Genomic DNA, 13,997 nt, shown 5'->3' on the forward strand with positions numbered 1-13,997 from the left:
CCCCCCCCCTCGCTCCCGCTCTCTCTTTCTCTCTCTCTCTTTCTTTCTTCGTAGGTTTTTTTCTTCCTCAGATTGTTTTTGCGCAACGTACATACATACGTTTTAAATACACGATTAGATACGAACACGAGCGCGAAATGAAAAGGCAATAGCTTGTCACAAGTGTATATCATAAAGGCATAGCTGTCGGGAAAAAAATACATCGCAGGTATTTCTTTTTTTTTCCAGTCGACCGCGCACAGCGACGAGGAGGAAATGAAGTTTCGCGGGAGTAGACGACTATCGTGATAACGTGCGCGCTGTATACGAGACCTCGCCGAGCCGAATCCAACGAACTGCAACGGAGAGATTGGAATAAAATGGAATTAAAAGTTTTCTTCCTGCTCCTTGAAAATGATACGCGGCCTCAAAGCGCTCCAACGTATGCGCATATTTCGCAATTTTTAGATATTACTAAAAATAAATACTGCGTCGAAACAAGCATGCAAATTAATGTGCAGATAAACGGCCGGCTCTCGATGACAATTGCGAATGCCTCGCCATAAACAGGTGTAACGCAGGTACAAATGCGCCGAGCGAAAAACAGTGCTTTTCGCGGAAAAATGCACAACGAGAGCGTTAGAGTGGGACAGGTGCGGGGCGCGCGTTAAATATGGGACATGCACGATATACGGATCATCGCCGGTCGTTTCTTACGTCGCGTCAAGTATAATTTTTCTGAGCTCCGACGTCTTTCGTTCGTCCTATCTTGCAGTTTCGCCGGCGCGCTCTGAAAACTTTGTCGACAAGAATACCGTATAATCTCGACGTAATGGGAAAGAGGACGAAAGGAAAAGGACAGAGACCGACCCTCGTGTCTAACGTAATGCAGATAATTTCCGATGCGTGCGTGTATAGCGAAATGTGCCACGTAATGCGCGAACGCGTGAAATAGGATGCGTTATCGAGAGCGTTATCAAACTCATTTCCTCGACGGCCGATGGCTTGCAGGCATATCGCGCCGATATCGAAGGAAACGACTTCAAAATAATTATTTTACATATATAGCGTCGGCACGGCTCGGGCCGCGGTTTACCATATTCAGTCCTTCCATGTTCACCTCCGCGCACGATAATTGGCGCGCACACAATATAGGACGCGATGAATTCGCGACGAAGACCAATGCGAATTCGAAATGGCGTCCGGTGATTAATAGCACGCCTGGAAAAGTGGAAGGCTAAAATAATAGTGTTATCGCGCGGAAGAGCGCGACTATCGGCGACTCGTCGCGATGACGGAATTTGCGGAAAATCGCCAGACAAACCTCATATCGCGCGCTAAGAATTTTATATCTTACTTCACTTCTCTGAACACACGGAAAAAAAAGAATTCTATTGGTGCAACTGGATTTTCACAGATTGCCTGGCAAGGATAGAAACTAGAGTGAAAAATTAGGTTGCAGGAACGGAAAGATTCCTGCAGGAGGTTCGCTGAGAGAAAAATGTTAATTATAAAAATATAACTATAATCCTACAGAGGAATAATTACTATAAATTATGGTCAAGACAATCATTTTTTAGTCAATTGTGCTATAATTGTTAATGATAATAATGTTATATGCATCTTAGTATTACTATCTTCGTGTTGAAACAACCAAAAAATATGGTTGGGGTCAAATTGAATCTAAATCACATTTCTTGATTATTTCAACATGAAGGTAGTAGTAGTAGCATGCACACAAGATTATTATCACTAAAATTATAATGTAATTTACTAAAACATGGTTGATCATAATTCAACATCTTGATCATAAATAACCATAATTTATAGTAATTATTTCTGTATGTGATTATAATTACAAATACCAAACATTTTTCTCTCAGTGTTCCCACACTGAGAGAAAAGAAAATGGTTGATCAAACTGAGATTATAGTTATTTTTGGACCCAAATGTATTTTTTAGTCGTTCTAACGCGAAAATAGTAGTAGTAACATGCACATAAGGTTATTTATCACTAGTGTTACAATATATACACGGAAAAAACTATTATTAGCACTGAATTTTTTTTACTTAGAGACCAGATGAAAAACTCGGTTGTAAGAACCAAAATGATCCCTGTAGAAGGTTTCTACTTATCCAATTGCTTCTAGTTATCTCAACCAAGTTTTAATGCAGGTGAGTGCTCAGATGAGTGTTTCACAGTAACAGAGATATTATTTCTCGTAAACGAGCTTTTCGTCTAGTCCTCATTCAGTTATCCGAACTGAAATTTTTGTTCGTATAGAATTGAAAACAAAAATAGTTTTCTCGACTACAACTTATGGTAATTATAATTGGTTATAGTTACAAATAGGAAATTACATATAATAATAAATTATGTGATTATAGTTACAAATAGCAAATATTTTTCTAGTGTGCAAAAAGAGAGAAAAAAAATGGTGATCTAACTAAAATTATAATTATTTTATACGAATAAAATTATATTATTTTAATACGAAAATGTAATGGTAACATATAAAGTTATCATCATTAATCCATCTACCATCTTATGGTAGAATTGAATAAAAAAATGGTTCTCTTAGTCATAATTAATTATCTTTCTGTACGACTGTAATTACAAATCTCAAACGTCTTTTTCTCAATGCACTCGATCAATTATTCTCAGTCGTTGCAATCAAGTTTGAATACAACTGAATGTTAGATAAACAAATGCTTTCGGTTGCGGTAACAGAAATATCATTTGACGTCGCCGTACACTGAGAGAAAAATATAGTTGCTTTTGGCGCCAACTATACGCTTTTGTGATTTTAACCACAAAAATAATTAGAGGAACCATTGTTTTAATAAGTATTATTAGAAAGATGGTTCTTTTAATTATTTTTCTGGTTAAAATCGCAAAAAAGTATAGTTGACGCCGAAAGCAACTATATTTTTCTCTCAGTGTATCTTCATCTGTTCAGTTGCACGAACGAAGATTTCTTTTTCGTGCACAATTGCTATCTCCGATCCCAATAATTCACGCGTTCGTCGAGTTAGCTAACACAAAATCGCTGAATTCCCGCTGGACTTTGCGTTAAAAGCACGAAACAGATAACTGACATTGTCGCGACTGACATTATCGAGTCTTACGGCCGCGAGCCATCGACTCGCTCTCTCTTTCTATCTCTCATGAGTGCGCGCCGAGTATCGGCCGGTTGATCCGCGAGATAGAGGCGAAGGAGTTGGCGAGGAGAGAGAGAGAGAGAGAGAGAGAGAGAGAGAGAGAGAGAGAGAGAGAGAGTAACGATCGAAGGAATGGTCCCGGCGTTTATCGATGCCCAATAAGAACGAAAGCCCCGAGTACCTACACGAGTTCCCGCGAGCCCTCCCGCGGTGCTCCCACGCGGGGATCACGGCTTCATCGTTCGATCTTTTTCTCGTGTGCGCCGCCGCGCGAGGAGTACGCGTGTAGTAACTCGGCTCCTCTCTCCCCGGTCTCGTGAAATAAATTCATAAGCGGCCGATGATAAACAGGCTCGGAAACGGAGTCCGTTTTGGCAGATCGATCGATTTAGATTGAGAGATTACCCCCGGTGTCCACCGGCGACCGGGGTTGGACGGAAGAGCCGCTGATTTATCAGCTACGCCGGGGCGCATGTCAGATATATAAATACATTGACCATCGGAATCGTCATCGCCGTAATCGCTTTTATTTATCAATATCGCCGGGAAAGCACATCGATCAGAGCTGTCTATTTAGGTGAAACGTCCCGCGGAACGTCCGCGCGTCACGGCGGGGATGCGATGATCTCGCGATCCACGACCGGCGCGATCTCGCTCCTCCCGCCTATCTCGTCCGCGCGTGATGTCATTATTATTAATGCGGGATCCCGAAATAAACCGAAAGTGAACGCGTCTCTCTCTTTCTCTCTCTCTCTCTCTTTCTCTCTATCTCTTTTTCTCTCGGGACTTCGCCGACTAATTCGGCGCGATACCAGACGACGAATTCCACCGCTACGTGCTCCCTCGCGCGCGAAGGAGGCATATCCACGTGCGGACCACGTGTTCACGATCGCCCGGCAATTGAGCCTTATTGTTTCCTCGGTTTCCTACATAGATAAAGGAGGCCAGGAGCGAGGAGTTCGTCGAATCAGGACGAGCCGCGTAGACGAGGGCCCGACCATTCGTCCCGTTGTCATTGCCTCTCCCCTTCGCCTCCATGTGTTTGCCAGATTCGAGATCGTATACGCGGGGATACGTATCTCTTCTCTTTCCACCGCAGCAGCGAATTATTTTTATCAATTTGTTCTTACGCAACCCCCTCATCGGGGGACGCTTCGTGGGAGACACGGCCAAAAGAAGCGGTTAAAGTCCCGCACGGGTCCCAACACACACACGTACACACACACACACACACACACACTCTCTCTCTCTCTGGCTTACTCACTCGCGAGTACTTTATACAGTTCCAGTGCTGCTCGAAATTAGATAATGATTCCTTTGAAAAAATCGTGTCAGAGGTCTGAGTACGCGCGCGACTGTCGCTTCGAGGGCGGTCCGCGAGATCAAGTTCGGGGAAAAGGGTCCCCATGGTGAGCGCCCATATTTATAACCGTGGCGTATTTCGTGTAAAGTAAATCGGAGACGCGGTGGAAAGACGGACGGACGATGGCTGCTCCGCCAGATTTAATTAATGACCCGCCGAGTTTGATCTGCCGCTACAAAGACCGAAGGCAAGACGCGCGTCCTCTTTCTCTCTCTCTCTCTTTCTCTCTCTCGCTCCCTTGCTCTCGTTGTTCTCTGTCTCTCTCGTCTATCATTCGTGCTCTTCCTCCTCTTTTCGTCATCGTTTCTCCCTCCACGCTCTCTATCTCCTCCGGCGCGCGAAGGAACGAAGGAAAAAGCGACACGGATAAAGAGAGAAAGAGACGAACGTTTATTTCGGTCTTGAAGCGAGGATCGCGCGCGAGAAAGGACCGTCCCTCTCGGCGCTTTCGGCCTTAAAGCGTCACACACGTATCGATATCTGCGGCGAACACGCGAAATGCGACGCGACGGATCGCGCGATTGATCCTCGCGAGAGGTTCTTCACGCGTCGGGACGAAAACCGACCGGACTCGTCCCGTGCAACCACTTCAGGGTCAGTCGTTTAGAATGGCGCGACACGGAATACGAATGTGCAATTGTGATTCAATATACCGTATTGAGACGCGCGAGGCCGGCATATAATCTCAACCGAAGATCTTTACCGAAGGAGGCATAAAGCGGGGATCATCGCGACGACGGAGAGACCGCACCGGAGAGACAAACCGGCCGCACTCCAGCGCATAGTTATTTCGAACTTGACCCACATTCCCTGCCATCTCCCTGCCGCGAACTTTGCTTCTCTCGTTTTCTCGTCTCGGCCGATGCAGGCTCGGCAAAACGTCGGGGGGTCAATCGAACATTGCCTCATTCTGGACACGTATCGAACACTAAATACGTCCGTCTGATTCTCATGCTAAAACAACGTTACACGCATCGTTCAAAACGAAACTTAGAATTAAGAAGGCACACTTAATACCCGTTCTTGCGTCCAGAATAAGTCCCCAGGATCGTCTCGGATAAGGAGACTGCTCGACTAGTGCTTCATCCGCGGTCTCGCCGCGCGATCGGCAAGATGAATTTATTTCTGGTGTCGAAGCCGAAATAAAACCATGACAAATTATGCAACCTGTCTCGGCGGGTCCGCCGGACGTGGGGAACGGAAGGAGGAGGGGTTTAACGTAACGTTAACATTTCTGCGGATTTCATAAGCGAGATTCGCAGTCGAACGAGCGCGGGACAGTGACGGATTGTCTAAATTGAAGAACGGAATTCGGGCATCATCACCGCGCGACGTAAAGCGAGGCGAACGAGCGAGTTAGAAGGGCGGGGTAGGATGGCAAGAGCGAGCCCGTGGAGGGAGGTATAGAGCAATATTAATAGCGTGGGTGGTGGCGAAGCGTCGTGGAAGATATTGTTAGAACTCGGGGGCTGACTCGCGCGAGCGGGAGGGAGCGAGCGAGCGCGCGCCCGCGCTCCGGAGGGGAGCTTCTTGCTAATGGGGTTTTAATGACGGCCAGCTGTCCGTCCGTCACACACTTTTAGACAACTATTCGGTATTTCTGTATCGCCATTTCTCGATCCGATTCCCGCGACGGCGACGAGCCCGTACGTGAGATCGACCTCTACGACGTCTGTCTCGCACGCCCGTCCACGCGCGCGCGCGCGCGCGCGCGAACCGCTACGACGGCGTCCGATGTCCGAGAGGCAACCTTCCGAGGACTCAAGCTGAGAAAATAATGCGAACGATTCCGTAGCAAGAAAAAGAGGAAGAGAATGAGAAAGAGGGGAAAAAGAGAGAGGCTTGTGCTGATGGAGCGCGCAGTTCGATTGCGATTTCGTTGTGACGAGAGGAAGTGCCGAGAACATGGAACATCCTGTAATGCGGCCTGCTTCATGTTTCCTGCATTTCCTTTCACTTTACGAATTCTTTGATCTGTTTGGACTATTCCTCTGATTTGATGCTTCTTTTTCTCTTGTCTCTTTCGTTTTTTCATATAATCATTTTTCTCATATTATGTTTTCTCGTATTATCTCGTATTATGTATTATCGTTTTCTCATATTATGTTGTTCGGTCACTACGATAATAAATGTGTTCATTTCGATAACATAGCAAAATCTATTGTTCGATCCTTCGCGTGCAATCACATTTTTGGGGATATACAGTATCAGGATCTGTTAGATTCGAGGAATTTTGGACTTTGTTGTAAGACGGTAGCGCGATAAAATGAAAATCTAGTCAAAAGAAATTTGTGTTATCTTAAAATTTTCCCGGAGCCCCTTCGAACATTTCTTCAGATTCTCACAGATCAAACGTCGTATGCGGACAGCTAGAGATTTGCAGGAAATGATACCCCAAATTACCATTGATATTGTCGAAATGTGAAGCGAGATAAATTCTCTTGACATGTGAGATGCAGAACACGCAGGAGTACGCAACGAACGAAACGACAGTCGTTTCGCCGTTTTTTGCACGATTGTGCTGCCCCCACCCGATGCTTTAGCCTCGACATTACAGTCATGTAATTCCTCAAGCCTCGCCCGCTAAAACGACAAGTTTCATTGCCAGGAATCTCGCGGCATCCAAGGATCATTTCGCCATGAGGAAGAGAACCTCGGAAAACTAGTCGGGGCGCATCGAAACGTTTGTTCTTACCGGCAGGCAACAATTAAGCCGTGCGCCGTCAATTCCGGGGGAAGAAACGAGAGAGGCTTCGGGTTCTCGAGTGTGCAACAACCACGCGCGCCAGAGGGTTACACGGGCTTAACACGGGCGTAGGAAGCGGACAAGCGGAGAAAAGCGGGAGACTACAGGCGCGATTTTATGACCCATTAACTCATCCAGCCCGCGATCGCCCGCGACATAGAAGATCCGAGGTTGAAATTTTATCATGAGCGCTCCTCCAGCCTTGCGAGAAACGAACACATTTCGCGAGCGACAAGATGCCCGACGGCTGGTCATTTTTCTCGCAACGACCTTACACTACAGATATAAAGGAATGTGTGCGTCATTTTTTGCTCAAGCCAAGGTGGTCCGAGCGATATAATCGTTCGGGGCTGCCCTATTGTCAAGACTTTAATCGCAGAATCGTAAAGTTCGTCGAATCGGCCGATCCTCCTCTGTCGCTCTTTCGACTTTTCCATCCAACCAAGAAATTTTCTCCATCCTCCCGTTGCAGGTCATTTTGCTGCGATTCTTACTACCTGCTCGAGTTAATCGTCGGAATTCTAGGAGGAGCTCTAGGAGAAATATAAGAACAAATGGATGAATCACTAAAGAACTCTTCTTCCCTGTTCTATTGCGTCAGTCTTATCCATCTAGGCCTCTCATTTTTTCCGGTTACATCGACGGCTTATCGAGTAATCGCGATTGGACAGTCATTTATTTCGGCGATACGCATAGCAAAGTAGAGCCGAGAGATAAAGCCGCATATATTTTATAGGTATGACTGGAATTTCCATTAGAAACATCCCTTATAGACGCCTTCTTATCGTTCGACTGTCTCGCCCGTACGCGTCATGAGCTTGTATGAAGTTAGCCCCCTACTTTTCAAATTTAATAATTTTGACAGTTGTGCTAATTTGTGCTAGGTTTGTGCTACATTGTGCTCGAATTATAAATTTTTAATATAAAATGAGCAAGAAAAATGGAAAAAACCGTTTTTTTGGTAGCCCCCACTTTTCGATTTTCGAAATTTTTTTTATTGTGTTAGATTGTGCTAAGTTGTGCTAGCATTGTGCTAAAGTAGTATCTTCGAAAAATAATCACGAAAGAAATAAGACGAAAAAAACGATTTTAGGCAAACAGAATAAAAGTAAGATTTACACTCATATAAGTCAACCAAACGATATACAATTATATATCTGAGTTGTGCTAGTCTAGCACAAGTCAGCACAAGTTTCAGTTTCGCCAGCACAAGAATCTAAAGGGCACTTTACTCTTGAACGCGGCCCTTCGCGCTCGCAGTCTGTCATTAATCACCACTTCTAGACTTTGTATTGACTCAGAATTGCATATCTGAGTTGTGCTAGGCTAGCACAAGTTTCAGTTTCGTCAATACAAGAATCTAAAGAGCATTTTACTCTTGACCGCGGCCCTTCGCGCTCGCAATCTATGCCATTAATTATTATTTCTAGACTTTGCATCGAAGTTGCCTAGTTGTGCTAGGCTAGTACAACTCAGATATGCAATTCTGAGTCGATGCAAAATCTAGAAGTAATGATTAATGACATAGACTGCGAGCGCCAAAGACCGCGGTCAAGAGTAAAGTGCCCTTTAGATTCTTGTGCTGGCGAAACTGAAACTTGTGCTGACTTGTGCTAGACTAGCACAACTCAGATATATAATTGTATATCGTTTGGTTGACTTATACGAGTGTAAATCTTACTTTTCTTCTTTTTTGCCTAAAGTCGTTTTTTTCGTTTTATTTCTTTCGTGATTATTTTTCCAAGATACTACTTTAGCACAATGTTAGCACAATTTAGCACAACCTAATACAATAAAAAAATTTCGAAAATCGAAAAGTGGGGGGCTATAAAAAAAAAACGGTTTTTTCCATTTTTCTTGCTCATTTTTCGTATTAAAAATTTATAATTCGAGCACAATGTAGCACAAATCTAGCACAAATCAGCACAACTGTCAAAATTATTAAATTCGAAAAGTGGGGGCTAACTTCATACAGGCACGTCATGAATTTATCGATTCAAATGAGAAAACGCAGAAGACCTTAAACCTGAATAATAATAATTATTATAATTATTTATAATAAAATTATTTATAATTATTTATAATTATTTATTATAAATAATTATTTATAATTATTTATAATTATTTATAATTATTATAAATAATTATTTATAATTACTTATTATAAATAATTATTATAATAATTATTTATAATAAATATTTCAGGTATTTCTCTCGAATGCGAATAATCGGAGGATTTATTTTGGCGTCGAATATTTTGCTAGATGAAGCTAATCCCCCATAGAGAACGGACGGAAATTTACGATAAATCTATTGTCAACATAACGGGACTTGAAGGTCTGTCCCATATGTCGGCCACATGAGTGGAAAAACTTCTAGAGGAAGGTTCCTTTTATCTACGGAAGTTTCCTTCTTTCTAAAGGACCGTATTCTAACAGAAAAAATATTCTCAACAGTAGCATTCTTTTCTAAGATATAATTCAGGCCGGCTAGAATTGGACTTTGTCGAATATTTTATATCATCGTTTTCTTCAAATCATCGTCTTTTATGTCGCCGTGGGCCAGTCCTTGCGCTTTTAATTTATTGGATTCAAGGTTTCATGATTTTTACCATCGAACGGTCGGTTTTCTCAGAATTAATAGTTTTCGGAAGTCGTAGTGAAATATCTGACCATTAAAATGTATTCTCTTTGAAATAAACAAAAAAAATGCGGGGGAGACAATGGGAGGGACGCCAGGTAAGCCAAACGTTAGATCTAAACGTTAGTCACCCCTACAAAAGTAGAAGAGAAAAGAAAACCCAACTAAGCGGAAATAGATCGCTGTGTGATCGAATACGACGACAAATATTCTGTGAGAAATCGGATATGAATAACCCTCTGAGAATAACCGCATTTTTAATGTTGATGGAATGAGAGTGGGAATGTGAGAAAGAGAGAGAGAGAGAGAGGATTGATTTGTGAAAAATGGCAAAAAAGAAAGCCAGAATGAGTCGAACCAAAGTCAGAAACAACATATGATAATATAATCAACCACGTTTATCACACGAGTGTGCTTCTGGTATAATAATTATCTATACAAAGAATTTTTTTCCGATAGGATCCTACTTGATAACCACGATATCCTGGATTAGCTCTTATTTAGCTTAACTGAGTATTCTTACAGTAGTATTATGTGTTTAAAAGATTATGTGTATTCACAGAGGTAGAAGTGATTCTCGACGCGGAATACCTCTATAGACCGCGTCGCCGATTACAATAGGTGAAACCTTTCACGAGAAGAATGGATGAATGAATGAATCGAGTTCTTTTATACGGCGGCATGGTACGCGAGAAATTCATTCGCGAGAATTCCGCAGTTGGACGAATGTATTTCACGACTTACGTGTTAATAATATAATCATTAAAAGTCAATCACACCGCGTACATTCTCATGAGGTCGGCGTATTCGCGGGAGTCGCGCGAAAAGAGATTCCTTTCGCGGGTGTTTGTACTTATTTGCCGATTTTTCTCACGACAGAATGTTCGCCAGCACAGTCGAGTGCAATAACACCGGAGTAGAGATGTAACTAGCCGGCCTGAATAAAAAAAACCGAGTCGTTGCGCTCAACTGCAATGACGATTCTCATTGCAATAATAACAACGCGTCGCGTTAAGACCGGTAGTACCTGCGGTTGGGTTTCCACCGTGTCCGGAAACGGTATTCTTCAATGCAACAGTTTGCGATCGATTTCGACAGATGGTAGTTTTTTCGATTTCGGCAGCAATAATAAAGTTACAAGTAAGAAAAGGGCAATTTTGCGGCGGGACGTGTACCGCACGTTGACCGCGAACCACGCATGTGCTGCATGCACGGACAACCGTTGTTGTACAAAGACAGACCGCGACGAATATAACTAAATGTTGCAAAGTGTACGCAGGATGTTACAATGTGTCGCTATCCAGTTTTATGTTTATGTATCGTAATTGTACACGGACTTATATCTCACAGGAAATTTCTTAAGAACGGAATATCTTCAACGGTAGACATCTCAATCTCTTACACGAGAAAAACTTCAGAGATATTTCCGTAATCACGAAGAAAGATTAGAGTCGATATCGCCGAATTGACCCGATAGGCTTGTTCGCTTTTATAACTATTATATTACGTCATAAGTACGATTGTTGTAGACAAGATAGTGAAATCTGAACGAATAGTCTTTCAGAACGACGACCAATGATAACTCAATGCGGTGCATATTCATTAAGTCTCCTGATCCCACTGCTGTAAGATCCTGGATTGATGACGTGAAATGCCAAACATTCTTGCGTGCCATTTTCACGCATACATATTTTCAAAAAGATACTTGTATGAAAGAACACTTCAGATCGTTCGAGTATAATCCTTGTAAAATATTCTGAAAACTAACTCCTTCTTCCTTTGACAGTCAATAAATGGTCTTAAAATTAACGTGGCACGCAACCTTCCTTTTTAACCTACCTTTCTTCATAATTTTGTCATATTAATTTTCAGTTTTATTTTATACAAGCATACTATATCATACAAGTATCCTTTCACTTGAAAATGACACGCAAGAATTTTTGGCACGCACTTTCTCGCTTCTGACATCACATCAATCCAGGATTCCGCAGCAGTTTGCGACCAGGAGCCTTAACTTTAAATTACTAGCATCTTTCTTCAATACTGGTTACTAATATCTCCATTTTTGACGGGCGCTTCTCAATTATTTGCTCTCAACAGAATCTTTTTGTAGAGCAACAGGCAATTAATAAAGAGACGGAACAATAAGTAAAACTATATTTAACAAGAAAATATAAAATGTATTATCGAAAATCTACGTATAAATAAGATCACTCTAACGGAGTGGAAGGGATAGTTTTTAAAACGTACCCGTCAAAAAGGCGAGTATTAAGAAAAAGTTAAAATACGGTTTCGCAGTGTCGTTAAACTGCACCCATGAGCTGCACCCAAGAGCGCGATAGCTCTTCTCAGGGAAGAAAGACACACGCACTACCCCGCGGGGTGCGTCTGTACGCGTTAACTAGATAGATATAACTAAATATCAGCGCGGGATCACACACGATGGCACGAGTTCGCAAACTTGGCGTGATCCAAGGCCGCCTCGGAGACGAAAGAGAGACAGAGAGAGAGAAGGAGGGACAACGACAAAAGACGACGAGGGGCCGATCGCGTGTCTCGAACGGAGAGAACGGGAGCCGACGGTGGCTCTCTTGGCTTCTTGAATGAATAATCGCTCTGAATTTACTGCCGGAATAATACAGCGGGATACGATCTGCCCCGAAATCACGCCCCCACGTAACCATTCATTTAACATTAATTTAATGATACACGGCAGGACAGAGGTGTTCCCGCGCGCCGGTCACTTCGCGGAAGAAGACCCTGAATACGGAAGAATTTTCAGCGGAGGAGGAACACGCGCGTTCTCTCTCCTCTCTCTCTTTCCCTTTCGTAGACGAGCCGCACGGCAACCCACCCCTCTCTCACCCCTCGATCGATCACGGCACGTCGAACGCTTTGCACGAAATCGTCCTGGGAAAGTCATCATCATCGTGGTTTCTCGTACACAAACGCGACCATTGCGTCGCGTCATCCGGATAATTTCGCACCGTCTCACTTATCGACAGCGCGCGTGTATCTCGCCTCTCTTCCGTGCGCGCGTTTTCCGCGCGTAATAAATATTCGCTTTAGGATGACTACTGATATAAGCTTCAGGAGATCGCATCGAGCGTGACGGCCCGCGGAGGGCCCGGCGGAGCCGACAGAAAAAGGAATGAGCCGAAAGAAAGAGGTGGAAAGAGGCCGAACAGCCGAGAGTCTTCGAGGTGAAGGCATTTCGACTAACGCAATAAAGGCGCGCGCGATAATATTGCGAATAATAAATATCGGGATGTAAATCCATTGGCAAAGGTAACGTCGGGCATAAATCAACGTTCCTGGAGGCGAGGAGAGAGCGAGAGAGAGAGAGGAAGACGGTGAGACATAGAGAGAGAGAGAGAGAGAGAGAGAGAGAGAGAGAGAGAGAGAGAAAGCGAGAGAAAGAGAGAGAGGGATGAGGGAGAAAGAGAGGGGGCAGTCGGTCGCGGACCGTCCGTTCTGTATCCTCGTAGAATCGCGTCGTAAACTCGTCAAACTCGGCTCGCGAAATAGCATTAACTATCGGGATAATACAATCGTCGTTGCGCTCCTCCAAGGTGGAAGGAGATCGTCTTCGCCCTTCGGGAGAAGTGGCGATAAACGCCGAACAATGGCGCCCTGGCCTTGTCTTAACCCCCGCGTGGTCGGGCCGGCGAAACGACCGGCATCAGATGAGCACGATTTAACGTCACCCAGAGATATTTGTATCTCGTATCGTACCGGTGATGAATCCTCCGGAGTGCAATCGTATTTGGGCACCCGAGCAACTCTGAACTATCGTAGCACTTTGTGGAAAATCGAGATTTTTGGGTTGTGTGTGTTCCAGGAATATAGAACAGTGTCAGTTATAAGATAGCAGATAATAAGATCCAAATCTGCAAACAGACACTTGGACTGCTTTCGAACTTTTCTCGGAGCCTCCGCTGAACGATTGAATATTCGTTTGGATCTCACAGACTCAACATTGTACGCGAAGAGTTAAATATAGTATTCGCGCTTTCGCGAGTTTCCTCTCGTTCTTCTCTCTTTTTGCCAATTTTTCTCAACCGTCGCGGTTACGAAGCAATCAGGCCGTTCTACCGGGGGACTTGG

At 43.8% G+C, this 13,997-nt stretch overlaps 1 protein-coding gene across 1 annotated transcript in view; it reads right to left on the reverse strand.

Annotated features, from left to right (window-relative positions):
* LOC116840813 (AT-rich interactive domain-containing protein 3C-like) overlaps positions 1–13,997 on the reverse strand; it is a 170,159-nt gene that overhangs the window by 118,269 nt on the left and 37,893 nt on the right. The window lies entirely within an intron of this gene.

This window comes from Odontomachus brunneus, unplaced genomic scaffold (genome assembly GCF_010583005.1).
Source record: "Odontomachus brunneus isolate Ranch 3 - 2012 unplaced genomic scaffold, Obru_v1 Obru_scaffold_012, whole genome shotgun sequence".
NCBI lineage: Eukaryota > Metazoa > Arthropoda > Insecta > Hymenoptera > Formicidae > Odontomachus > Odontomachus brunneus.